The sequence below is a fragment of the Ovis canadensis genome, chromosome 17, assembly GCF_042477335.2.
Source record: "Ovis canadensis isolate MfBH-ARS-UI-01 breed Bighorn chromosome 17, ARS-UI_OviCan_v2, whole genome shotgun sequence".
Classification (NCBI taxonomy): domain Eukaryota; kingdom Metazoa; phylum Chordata; class Mammalia; order Artiodactyla; family Bovidae; genus Ovis; species Ovis canadensis.
This window is the reverse complement of record NC_091261.1, coordinates 35,778,964-35,793,934: the sequence shown is the minus strand read 5'-3', so window position 1 is coordinate 35,793,934 and position 14,971 is coordinate 35,778,964.

Sequence of the window (14,971 nt, the reverse complement as noted above, 5' to 3'; positions counted from 1 at the left end):
TCTGTGAGATACATCCACTTGGATGTATATCCAAATCACATAATTGAATACAGATAAATTCCTCCAGTAAAGTATATTTACATAAATGTCAAAATAGGGAAAATTAAGTAGTATATACAAATGGACACAATAGATAAGAAATTATTAGTTAACACAAGAGAATAACACAAATTTCAGGGGTTAAGAAAAAAGTCTGCATTGAGGGGCACACTTGGAGCTTTTAAAATACAGATAATATTTTGTCTGTTAGTCTCATAATCTATAGGGTATACATGTTATTATTATTCTTTAAACTATATGCATATATTTTAGCATATATATTTCCCAATAAAAACTTAACCAACTTTAAAATGAGTTTTTAACTTTATGAAGTCTTAAAAGTATTTACCTCACTTTTATTCAGGCTCCAGAAAAGTATTTTCCAGCAAAAGCACCTACTTCCTAATCATTGCTTTCAAAATGAGTAACATCTTCACCATCTCTGGAAAAAAAAAAAAAAAGGCACCCCAAACTGAGATTTTATTGAAGGCATTCTTCACCTTATGAGATATGTCACATATTATCACTTAAACTATTTTTGAAGTTTTTCTGTGAACTCATTACTTCAAAGAAGATCATTCTCTATTCTTTACAGGATTCAGAGGGATCTAGATTTATGCTTTGTTGAAAAGGAAGATACAGGTATTCACATCATGTTAATATCACAAATGCAAGAAATACAGATTCAGAAAGAGAAGAAAAATGCAATTTCTCCAGGTTTTCAACTTACCTTTCTGAAAGCTGTGATAAAATGTCTGCTACCAGCTAAAATGTGTATGTGTACATAAAGTTGAGCTCTAGAAATTGCTCCAGTGCAATCAAAATGCTAAGGCAGGACTTATGGAAACAATTATTGTAATTATTTAATAAAATTTAAAAACTGACTAAAATAGGTTGCCTAAATTATTAGTAAAAGAGACTACATAAAAACAAGAACACAAGGAATTTTAAATGAGTTTAAATGAGCTTATTGCAAGATGTTCACTCAAAGCAATGTTTAAAATTATTTCTCTCACTTATTCAGCTGAAAATCAGTATTTTGAGATTAGTTATATACAGTTAGAGAGGGCTTCAAATATATACATCAACTATCTTTTTTTAAATCATTCTTCGTGTGGGTGGCATTTATTCAAATATCAAAATTCTATGCAAAATCATAGGTAAATTAAGAAAAGTGGTATGCTAATATGCTTCTGAGTGATACGTAGCTTCTGAATGATACAGAGCAGTTTATTGTTTTGCTAAATTACTTAAGGTATTTGATTCCATTCCAATGCTTTTACAAATTTTAATATAAAGTCCATAAGAAAAAGAAATGTACATCCACATCAAGATTAAGAAAAGTATTTGCATCTCTTCTAAGAAACTAACAATATTTATTATTTTTAAGTGCCTTATCCAGATCTTTACACAGCATGGCTAATTACAAATGTTTTAATCTGACTGCTTTCAATTGTTTGGAGCATTTTGTTAAAAGAGATTCATCATTTTAATTCCATAAAATATCATTTTGTTCTTGCTATTCTTTATTCATATGGTTAAAAAGAAAAAACAAAAGCAGTCAACTGATACATACATAATCAAGAGTACAAATGAACATGTTCTAATGTTTTGGTGTTCCTCAAAACAACTTAAAAAATGTATGAATAATAAGTGGTACCTGAAAATGCACAAAACCATTGTGGGAATGGACTAAAAGATTATAAGATGAAATGTACATAACAAGAATCAATTCTTTTATTGCCAAACAGCTAAAGAAGTTTATAACATTTTCTTTATATATATATAAAAAATGTAAGGCTGAGGTCTGAAGTTGAACATTAATTCTATCCAAAATTCTTAGCTATTTATTTACATAAAAATATGAGGAAATGGCAGACATATTTATTACCATAAACTCAATGTTAGAGTGGAAAATGATACTACCAGTGATGAAATATTCCTAATATACTCATATAAAATTGCCACATATTAAATAACAGATATTTTGTCTCTGAAAATTACAAAACACAGTTAAAGGAAATTTTTTTGAATTTTTAATCACTAATAAAATTTTAAATAGGTTATCTAATTTTCAAAACACTGGAAAAGATAAGAGTAAAGCATATTATGGAGAAGGCAATGGCACCCCACTCCAGTACTCTTGCCTGGAAAATCCCATGAATGGAGGAGCCTGGTGGGCTGCAGTCCATGGGGTCGCTAAGAGTCGGGCACGACTAAGTGACTTCACTTTCACTTTTCACTTTCATGCATTGGAGAAGGAAATGGCAACCCACTCCAGTGTTCTTGCCTGGAGAATCCCAGGGACAGAGGAGCCTAGCGGGCTGCCATCTATGGGGTCGCACAGATTCAGACACAACTGAAGCGAATTAGCAGCAGCAGCAGCAGCAGCAGCAAAGCATATTATAATCCTCACATCAAAGAGTAAAAAGATAAAATGCGTAAAAAGCAAAATTTTAAATATATTTCACTATGTCACTTTAGGACTTTAGGTGAGTCACTTTAGGACTCACTATGAGTTATATTAATGATTATAGTTTAGTTAATCACCCATTTAAAATATTTGCTTAGGAAATTAAGATATCTACAGACAGAACAATTTAAACAAATAAATTGTTAAAAAATAAATGGAAAAGATCAGCAACATATCAAAAATTGTTAAATTCACTACTAATTAAAGAAATGTAAATTATAGTAGCAAGGAGACACTAGTTTCAACTGTCATGTTGGAAAATATTTAAATTGTGTCTAATTATTTGATGTGATGTTTCCTACTTATTACTCTACAGGTAACATTTTCTGTACAGAAAATAACTGTAACCTGTACAAAGAGCAGAGATGTATTCAAGGGTACAAAGAATAAAGATTTAAGCCATTTAGATCACACAATTTGTAGGTGGTAGAATTTGTGTGCTTTTCATTATCTTATTTGCATCCTTTTGATCATTTTCAGGTTTTGTAAAATAAATGTGTTTCTTTTGAATCAAACTAGCTTATTTTATTTTATTTTTTCTTTTTTTAAAATTTTTTATTTTTACTTTATTTTACTTTACAATACTGTATTGGTTTTGCCATACATTGACATGAATCCACCACGGGTGTACATGCGTTCCCAAAAATGAACCCCCCTCCCACCTCCCTCCCCATAACATCTCTCTGGGTCATCCCCGTGCACCAGCCCTAAGCATCCTGTATCCTCCATCAGACATAGACTGGCGATTCGTTTCTTACATGATAGTATACATGTTTCAATGCCATTCTCCCAAAGCATCCCACCCTCTCCTTCTTCCTCTGATTCCAAAAGTCCGCTCTACGTATCTGTGTCTCTTTTGCTGTCTTGCATACAGGGTCATCATTGCCATCTTTCTAAATTCCATATATATGTATTAGTATACTGTATTGGTGTTTTTCTTTCTGGCTTACTTCACTCTGTATAATTGGCTCCAGTTTCATCCATCTCATTAGAACTGATTCAAATGTATTATTTTTAATGGCTGAGTAATACTCCATTGTGTATATGTACCACAACTTTAAGCTAGCTTATTTTAATTATTATAAAAATATGGAGAAAATAACACCTTGAGATGATTATAGTTTTCTAAGAAGCAGATGGCATGGCTAAAAGTAATTTACCTTTAGAACTTCATAACTAGCAAATTTCAGTCTATTATACAGAAGTGCATTTTATTTTTAATCTGTGATTCTCTAGATATACAGAAGAAAAAATTACCTTTATTTTTAAAAACATTAAACAGTATATTGTATTGATTCAATTTTACTATGGTTCCAATTCTAAAGCTTCCATTCTTCTAAAGATTTTTTTTGATTTGGACCATTTAAAAGTTTTCATTGAATTTATTATAATATTGCTTTATAAGAATTGAATCGCCAGTCCATGTCTGATGTAGGGTGCAGCATGCTTGGGGCTGGTGCATGGGGATGACCCAGAGAGATGTTGTGGGGAGGGAGGTGGGAGGGGGGGTCATGTTTGGGAACGCATGTAAGAATTAAAGATTTTAAAATTTAAAAAATAAAAAAAAAAGTTTTCATTGAATTTATTATAATATTGCTTGTGTTTTACATTTTGAGTTATTTGGCCACAAGGCTTATGGGGTCCTAGCCCCCGACCAGAGGTTGAATCCACATACCCCAACTCCCTTACTCTGCCCCCTGCCCCCCATGAAGTCCCAGCCACTGGACTGTCAGGGAAGTCCAAAACACTTCTACTTTGGATGTCTGTTATATGTCCCCTGTCTGTCCTACCGTTTTGAAAAATAACCTGACAACCTCCTTTCTTCTTTAGAATATTATATCATGCTGAAAGCATTACACAAAATAAAATATCATAAATGAACTAAAAAACTATCAATAAATTCAGAACTTAGTAAACAAAAGCTTTAAATTGCAGGCAAATTGAATTCAAAACAAGTGATCTTAAAGGCAAAATAGTGTTTATATAATTAAAACACAGGAGTTTTGGCTGGTTTTACATACAGCAGGGTCCTGCTTAGTTGACGTCACCCACTAACCCACCTATTCCTCTCACATCCTGCAATCTTTTAGCTCTGTTTTGCAATATGTAGGTTTGACCCTCCAACATGTTCCCTGTAGATCCTCCCACCAATATACACATATACACTGGAATTGCATAGCTTCTATACCTCCCAATCAAAGAGAAGAAGAGGCCCTCCTGCCATTAATTTATTCTCCCAAATGGAAATCTGGTGCTTGTCTGGGAATGTGCCCAACGAACCAATCACTGTATGTAATGGTTGGTTTGGGTCAAGAAATGCTGTATAAAGAGTTCTAATCATGTCACTAGCAGTCATACAAGAGTGATACGAAAGAAGAAATGCCAAAATAAAATTATGGCAGTGATAAATATCACCCTCGGGAAAACCAGTTGTTTGTTTGTTTTTTCCTTATTTTCAGTGATCAGTACTCTAAAAGGTCAAACACACACATGTGATTTCATTTTTAAGACTGCTTTTGTCAAGAAACTTTGACTCTCAGACAGGTAAAGATCATTAGACACTTTTCTTCTAGCAGCATATTCAAGGTCCACTAGTAGAGACTGCTGAGATGACTACCTCGTGATTATCCTGGATGCTCCAGACTTTCTCTAACTCATTAAAATATGTACCTCTCCCTTTTCCTTATCTAAAGATGTGAGTTACTAAAAGCAGGGACAAATCATATCTTCTTGAATATATTTTGGTTTGGTGAGAAAAGATCACGTGATAAGTTATGGATGACATCACTTGTAGACCTTGTCTGTTGTCTATCACTAAGCACGAAGTTTCCACACGGTCAGGGGGTAGCCCATGAAATACTGTGCCTAACCACTAGAAAGGCACAGAGTTATAACCAGTCTAGCATATTTTGCTCTGTATATTTCACTTAGTGAATTATAACTTTTGCTGAAGACATTTCTACTTCTTTGAATGAAGAATGGAAATTTACCTAACTCCTCACTATTTAGTCACAACTTCTGTTTAGTATCAAAAAGTCCCAAGTAATCATTACTGTATACATGGTGATGCTTCTTGGTAATAGATTACCATCTAATTATTTTGTTTATCACACCCTTAGAGACTTAGACTGTAAAGGCAGTAATATAATGATTAATTTTTAACACTTACACAGAAAATAATGGTGTATAGTAATCTTATCAGTGCAGATTCACTGATGATTCCCTCTTTCTCTTATGAGAAATACAGCTCCCCTGAAATGGACCAATTTTTATCATTTACTATCCATCATGAAGTCCTAGATTGCAAGGAGAAATATCAATAGCCTCAGATACACAGATGAAACCACCCTTACAGCACAAAGTGAAGAAGAACTAAAGAGCCTTTAGAAAATGAAACCAGAGAGTGAAAAAGTTGGCTTAAACGAGCATTCAGAAAACTAAATCATGGCATCCAGTCCTATCACTTAATGGCAAATAGATGGGGAAACAATGGAAAGAGTGACAGACTTTATTTTGGGGGGCTTCAAAATCACTGCAGATGGTGACTACAGCCATGAAATTAAAAGACGCTTGCTCCTTGGAAGAAAAGTTATGACCAACCTAGACACCACATTAAAAAGTAGAGATATTACTTTGCCAAAAAAAGGTCCATCTAGTCAAAGCTATGGTTTTTCCAGCAGTTATGTATGGATGTGAGAGTTAGACTTTAAAGAAAGCTGAGCACCAAAGAACTGATGCTTTTGAACTGTGGTGTTGCAGAAGACTCTTGAGAGTCCCTTGGACTGCAAGGAGATCAAACCAATCAATCCTAAGTCAGTCCTGAATATTCACTGGAAGGACTGATGTTGAAGCTGAAGCTCCAATACTTTGGCCACCTGATGTGAAGAACTGACATTTGAAAAGACCCTGATGCTGGGAAAGACTGAAGATGGGAAGAGAAGGGGACGCCAGAGGATGAGATGGCTGGATGGCATCACCAACTTGATGGACATGAGTTTGAGCAAGCTCCAGGAGTAGGTGATGGACAAGGTGTGCTGACTGGTGTGCTGCAGTCCATGGTGTCACAAAGAGTCGGACACAACTGAGTGAGTGAACTGAACTGATGAAGTCCTAGAAACATATATATTGGAATAAAAATTTCCTGTCATAATCCTGAATTGGGGAATCTATGTTACTAGTATTTAAGGATTAGGGGATTTAATAAAAACAGAATCTCTGTGGTGATCTTACATGTCTCCCAAAGCTTTTATTTCCACAGTTTTTCAAGTTGAATAGATCACTGAATGAACATAAGTTGATACAGCTCTGGCAAAAGCTATGCAGGAAAATATACACATTGAGATTTCCAGATCTGGAAAAAAGTAAGTGTAAGCAAGAAAACTGGAGCAAGCCAATCTTCTAATTATAAGCAAGTTTACCGTCCTTAACTGGAAAGTCAGTATATTTAAAACACATGCCAGTCTTTTTAATTCTATCACAGTGTATAAAAAATATTTTATGATAAACATCATTAGATAAAGCATATTTTCCTAACATAGAACTCTAAAATATTCTAGTTCATCAGTACAGTTGCTTTGAATGAATGCTTGTGTGCTCAGTCGTGTCTGACTCTTTGCAACCCCATGGACTGTAGCCAGCTAGGCTCCTCTTTATATACCAGTAATTGTTTCTGTTAAGCCACTGACATTTCAGAATCATTGGTTAAACACCCATGGTGCATTAAACAATTATGAGATATACAACTCTGATCCAGATACATTTAATTGCTTTTGGCAAGCCTTACATAAAAATAAATAGACATTTAAGAAAATATACCACCAATAAACTAATAAACATATTCTAGAACTAGAATTAAATGAAAAATAACTGATAACTGAACTTTCAACAGAAACAGGAAAAGGAAAAACCCCTTATCTTGCTGGAATCTTTGTCACTGCCTGTCAAAAACAAAAGTACGAAAGCTCTGATGAGTCCAGTTAGTGCAATGCAGGGATCAAAGTGTCAGACTGATAGGATCAAAGGGAACAAAATGAAGTGGTAATGTTGTGCACCAGATCTGAAACCTCGGCTCTGATGAAGGGTTCTCACAGGATGGAACCGGGAAGCTTTGATTAGTGTACCTTGTTTGTACTGTGAAGGCATCAAAGTGGCAAATGCGGCTGGATCAAATGGGGCAGAATGCGATGGGTAATGGAGCACTCAGAGCTCACTAGAGTTTAAGCAGAGATGTTGATGATGTGGTGGAGGCCAATGCACACACCCAGCTGGCAGCTGGAAAGAAGAAAAGCAAAGCAAAAGGGGGAAAACAGAAATCATTTTCATCACTTGAAAGCTAGCTGGTTATAGCACAACCAAAGGATCAAAGAGCATTTTCAATTATTGCATAATATATGAAAACTAAATCATTGTTAAACTAAATCATTGATTAAACTAAGTCATTGTTTAACCAATATGGTAATATTTTTTCTTTGTTGCTAATTTTGTTTCATGGAGTCCTTATTCATTCTGAACGTTCTAGCATGTTTGTCAATTTCCAAAGAGGGTTACCTTTGAACTTACATACATGTAAATCTTTATTTGCTAGAAATATTTTTGCATATACTTTGGAGAATGTTACATGGGTAAAACTCATTTAACCCTAAAATCTTATATACTGTGTTTGCAGGGATTTTTCATTCTCTGGGATTCAATCCACTTGCAAGTTAAGTCTTAAAGCATCCATATACCTCACTTGATTCAATCTCTTTTTTCCCCTTGTTCAGGAGTTACTGTCCTTGTAACTAACAAATAAACATATTATCAGAATGTTGAAAGATTTAAATAAAATATTCTCTAATATAGCATAATGATGTTTCAGATACAAACATTGAAAGATATTTAATTGTATGAACATTAAAATTAAATTAAATGCTATGTTTATCATTACTATGACTAATAACTAAAGAATTTAACTTTTCTGTTACGAAATGTGTGCTAGTTGGTTTATATTTTTTCTTACTTATCCTAAGAAGAGCTCCATAAGTGAGTATTGCCATAATGGAATAAGGCTTTCTGATGATATGGAGAAGTAGTAAATGTATTTTTCAAACAGATGGAAAATCAGCCATGTGCAAGAAGGCAGAGTTGTATTGCTTACAGTCTTCCTTTCATCCCTCACCTTTGCTATGACTGCTTCTCTGTAGGAGAACATAGCTGCTCCACTGAGTTTGGATGTGGCCCTATGACTTACTTTAGCCAAGGGAATATTATTAGCAGACATGATCAACATAGAGATATTAAGTGTGATCATACTGTTTGGTTTTCACTTTTGCCTTTTTGCCTTTCAATTTGAGGAGTGTGTGCATGCTCACTCAGTCGTGTCCGATTCTTTGAGACCTTATGGACTGTGGCCTGCCAGGCTCCTCTGGCCATGGGATTCTCCAGGCAAGAATACTGGAGTGGGTTGCCATTTCCTTCTCCAGGGGATCTACCTGACCCAGGGATCCAACCCATGTCTCCTGTGGCTCCAGTATGTGCCGGCAGATTCTTTATCACTGATCCACATGGGAAGCCCCTCACTTTGAAAGGAGTGTGCTCCAGATAGCCCCTGCTTCAAGAGAATGAGCAGACAGAACAGATAAGAATAAAATATGAAGCCTTCAGCCAAATTAACAATCTTTAAATTGAGCCCAACAGAGCCATAACCTACCCACTGAATAACAAGCAACACAAAAGACCTACTAAAATTTATGCATTATTTTGAATCCCTAAAACAGCATTCTGCCCATCTATGTTATTGTCCAACTCTTCGAGACCCCATGGACTACAGCATACCATGCCTCCCTGTTCCTTACCATCTCCCAGATGCACACATAAAGATGCCATCGATCAAATATGCACAATTCTTTAACTGAATGCATTAATTTAAGGTGCAATTGTAGTTGCTACCCCAGTATTACTACTCCCTCCATTATTGCTCAGCTCGCCTATCTTCCCCGAAAGGCATCTGCATGGGTTATTAATCTGACAAATCACTGTAGAATGTGTTTAGAGATTGGTTCTCACAAGAGCAACAGGGGGTAGGGAAACCTACCACCTGTACCTCTTGAGTATTGATACTCACAGTGTGATGCTGATTGTACATCTGTTTTCTCAGGTCTTTGGGAAATCTGTCTTTTTTTTTTCATCTTATTTTTTCCGTTATTATTTCACAATGTTTTTGAAGGCAAATTTTTACTTTATAACAAAATCACCAAATAATTGCCTCAATATTACTTATTTTTAATTATATTTTTATCATTGACAATGTAGAGTTCACATATGCACAGAAATGAAAAATGCAGATTTTTTTAAAAATATGCTACTGATGTGCTGCAGGAAGTGAGGAAAATATATTCATTAGGAAGTTTAAGGGTCATAAAATCTGATCTAAATAATGATTGAATCCATTGCAACAAATCTCCTTCTTCAGTGATTAAAACTGATATTTTTGGTATATTAAAAAAAATTGGAAAAACTTTAAAAAATTTCCCTCAACAATGAGCTGACTAGGGGATTTAATTAAAGTTAGAAATCTTAGGTATATAAATGTTGTAGCATAAAATCAAATAGTGGTCAACACTGAAGTGAGAAAAGAACAAATTTTGTTTTTTCTGTTGGACACTGTTTTAACCCTAAGATTATAAATTATAAGATAATGGAATTAATTTTTTAATTTATTAAATTCAAAAGCCTGTCCATATTTGAATGTTATTAAAATTTATTTATTAATAGAGATGATGAAATGTCCTTTAACAAAAAGTGACAATGTAAGTGTAAATAATACTTCAAGTTATGAATATATTAGTGTAAATTATTAACCACCTCCAAATATGTCTACTGATACCCTGACTCATACATATAACTGTGCCAGGAAGTGCTCATAAAATTTAACCACACAATAAAGGCCAGAGATTTGTTAAGATTCTCTGAAGTTGAGGAACTTATAGGCCATAATGTCAGATTATAACATTTATTAATTTAGCCACTCAGCTTTTTACTAATTGTCCTGAAGAACACTGGACATTGCTAGTAAAAAGATGGTTCATTTTGCATAAACTTTGACATACCACAAGTGAAATTATATTCTCCAAATCCAAATGACTGAAGTAACATTTAAGATGATATAACAGGATTATATATCAATTGATATATCAATTGATAACTCCCATTCCAGTTATGTAGGCTGTTGCTGCTGCTGCTAAGCTGCTTCAGTCGTGTTCAACTCTGAAGTGTTTTTCCTTCATAGGTAATTAAAAATCAAATTCAAACCACCTTCAACATTAGGTTAGCACACAATTAAACCTGATGAAATTTATCAGAAAGATTAAAGAAAAAATGTGTTCATGAGAATCCAATACATTAGATATATCTTCAAATGTGAGTGAAGATTTTTTCGTCTTAAAAAAAAGTGGTATCTTCTCATTTACACCAGAGCATCTATACATGTCAGTAAGTACATGTTTTACTTTTAACTTTGTTGCTGTAACTGTAACTTCAAATATATAGGTTTCCAATAAAATATACTTTAAAACACATACACAATAGACAATTAGTAAAATTTGAATGGAATGTGAAATATTTGGGATTATATTCATAATGTTATATGTTCATGTTAGAAAAATATTTAAAAACATTGTTTACTATGATTCTTGATAAGTTAAGGTATGATTTTAGAAAAAAACATTTTTCTTTTACATTGTGTTATTTCTTGGCATACACCACATATGTTTAAGCCACTATATTTAATTTATTTGAGAATGTTAATATTTTCTAATAACATTGAAATAGACATTTTCTTAAAATGCTATTATGGTTGGTTTAGTTAAAACTACAGAAATGAACATTATAATATAATATATAAATTGACAGTATATATTACTTGATGCAAATTATTTCAACAGTAGTCTTAGATATGTAGTTTTTAAACTGATAGAAACATATAAAAATTGAATAATGTACACCCTAGTAAATTTCTACATCCATTCCTTTGCTTATTTATTTCTCTCTCATCAATTTCATATTGAGTACCTATAATGAGATGCACAGTTGTGAAATGAAAAGAGCATCTATAGAAAGACAGATGCTTTCAATTTGAACTTGTTTGATCATCTGTAAACATGTGAAGTGTGAGAGCTGAATGTTTCCTTTAAAGATGATATGAGTTATATCAAAGGATTGTACATCCTACTACTCATGTGGTAGGCATCTGTAGGAATTATGTATCTATTAATCATTATTTGAAGTAGGAAATGGCAACCCACTCCAGGATTCTCACCTGGAAAATCCCATTGACAGAGGAGCCTGGCAAGTTACAGTGAGATCGCAAAGAGTCAGAGATAATCGAACACATGAGCAATCATTTATTTGTGCTAAGTCCCAAGATTTTCTCTGGCCCTGTGGGCTGGCTTTTACAAGTGTACTGTGTGTAGAAACGGAGAAGGCAATGGCACCCCACTCCAGTGCTCTTGCCTGGAAAATCCCATGGATGGAGGAGCCTGGTGGGCTGTAGTCCATGGGGTCGCTAAGAGTCGGACACGACTGAGCGACTTCACTTTCACTTTTCACTTTCATGCATTGGAGAAGGTAATGGCAACCCACTCCAGTATTCTTGCCTGTTGAATCCCAGGGACAGGTGAGCCTGGCGGGCTGCGGTCTATGGGGTCGCACAGAGTCGGACAGGACTGAAGCGACTTAGCAGCAGCAGCAGTGTGTAGAAAATGGCTTAATATTGGTAATAATTCCCAGTTTCCTTTAGGAATTTAATTCAATTCATAGGGATTGGACTTGGCTGAACTAGTCATATGAACACAAATTAAAAAAAGAAAACTATTCAAATATCTTATATTGATGTATACATATGGAATCTAGGGGCTTCCCTGTTGGCTCAGTTGGTAAAGAACCGGCTTGCAATGCAGGAGATCCCAGTTCAATTTCTGAGGTGAAAGTCCACCTAGAGAAGGGATAGGCTACCCATTCCATTATTCTTGGGCTTCCCTGGTGGCTCAGATGATAAGAATCTGCCTAAATGCGGGAGACATGGGTTCAATCCCTGGGTCAAGAAGATCTCCTGGAGGATGGTATGGCAACCCACTCCAGGATTTTTGACTGGAGAATCCCCATGGATAGAGGAGCCTCGCAGGCTACAGTCCATTGGGTCATAAAGAGTCGGACATGACTGAGCAAGAAGCACAGCATGGAATCTAGGTAGGTCCTACTGATGAACCAATTTTGAGGGCTGCAATGGAGATGAAGACATAGAGAACAGACTTGTGGATACAGGTTGGGAAAGGAGAGGGTGGGATGAATGGAGAGAGTAGCATGGAAACATATACACTGCCATATGTAAAATAGCCAGTAGGAATTTGCTGATTGACTCATGGAACACAAACTGGTGCTCTGTGACAACCTGGAGGGATGGGATGAGGTGGGAGTTGGGACGGAGGTTCACGAGGAAGGGAACATATGTATATTTATGGTTGATTCATTTGATATATGGGCTTCAGAGCCTGCCTGCAATGTGGGAGACCTGGGTTCGATCCCTAGGTTGGGAAGATCCCGTGGAGAAGGAAATCCCACACCAGTATTCTTGCCTGGAAAATCCCATGGATAGAGGAACCTGGCAGGCTATGGTCCATTGGGTCACAAAGACCCAGATACCACTGTGAGAACAACAACAACATGTTGATATATAGCAGAAACCAGCACGATATTGTAAAGCAGTCATCCTCCAATTAAAAATAATTAAATTTAAAACAACAACATGAAATTCAGAAAAGCGTATGTTTGCCTTTGAACCTGTCAAAAATCCTTAGATATTTGAGGGCAAGATGTATATTTATATAACTGTTTGGGCTATTTACATAACTGTTGCAATTGATGAGTTTGATGTTTGGAGATTTTGGGCATTCATATCTATCATATTCACTGCCTCAGAGTAACATGTTAAGCTAATACAATGTTATATGTCAGCTACATCTCAGTAAAACTGGAAAAAATTTTTAAAAGAAAAAGAATAATAAAAAGCCAGGTGACATGGGGAATAATAAAGCTTGCTCCATAATTCAGCAAGCTGTCTTTGCTGATGCTTTAACAAATATTTATAACATAGGGAATTATATTTTTGCAGGTAAACTACAGCCTTGCTACTTAAATAGTATTACTGAGAAGCCTGAAATTACCTTTTCCTTCATTTATGTGTGATTACAAGTGTAAACCAGGAAGCCATGGCACGAAAAGCAAAAGAATTAAATCTAACATTCACCTTCCTTGAAACTTACAGTGAACATACTTGGGAGAGCAGAAGGCTTTCTTTTCTTATTACTCTTTCAAAACTAAGCAGTATCTATGTCTATTAAATTATTTTCATTATATTTCGGTTAAAGTATCAATCCTGCACTTTATGCCTATGAGGGTTCAATCACCTGGTCAAGGCGATCATTTTGCTTTATGTCTGTTGTAACTTTTACGTGTGAAAAGGTTCTGGTATTACTTGTTGAGGTGGCCATTTGTTAGAATGAACATCAAATTGTTGCTTTTACAGGATCAATTTTCTTTATAATTGCTACTAGCATTAACAGTCATCTCCGAAACTGCTCCTAGAAAACTGGCTGATGGATTGGTATGCAGAATAATCAAAAGAGCTACTGGAGATAATGACGTTTCTTTACAGGGAATTGCTTGAGGAAAATTTTCCCTTTCAGCAAGATGACTACAACACATATGGTTAGAAAGTTTAGAAAGGGTTTTCCTTCCCTTTTCTGCCTAAGGCAAAACTATAAGCTAAAATAGGCTTGGTCCCTTGTAAGACGTTTGCTTTCTTCAGCACTTCTTAGTTTAATGGGCATAGCAGAACTGGATTCTATTGCGTGAAGCAGCAGATCAGCATTTACTCATGTTCTGATGCTCTCAAAAATAAAATCAGATTTTTTGCACACAACAGTAAAAACATTTTCTTTTACTAGTGCATTAGTTAGTGTTTATAAGCTGATGAGATGTAACAGGTCTAGAATTTTCTCTTTTTTGCACACACTTCCTCAATTTCTTTTCACACATCCATGTGAGAGCAGAATGGCAATAAAACTAAGTCCATGTCCTTTTTACTAAACTGTGTCAACTTAAATGACTTCTGGCTTTGTCTTTTTCTCACGTTATCAGCACTGTTTTAAAGCAATTTGCTTGTTTTGGGGGGGTCTAATTTGATAAAGAAGTATGTCAAGAAAGTACAGAAATTACACAAACAGCTGTGAAATGAAATTCATGTTTTATGGCAAAACAAGAAAAAAAATTAAACAATTTAAAGATAAAAAATTTCCTCTGCCCTTTGGCCTCCTCTTTCCCTACTCTGTGCATTGTGTATCTCCTTTATGCATCATTACGCATCTACCAAACCTGCCCCACTGGCAGGAATACTTGCTCCACCATCAACAGCAACATTCTGTC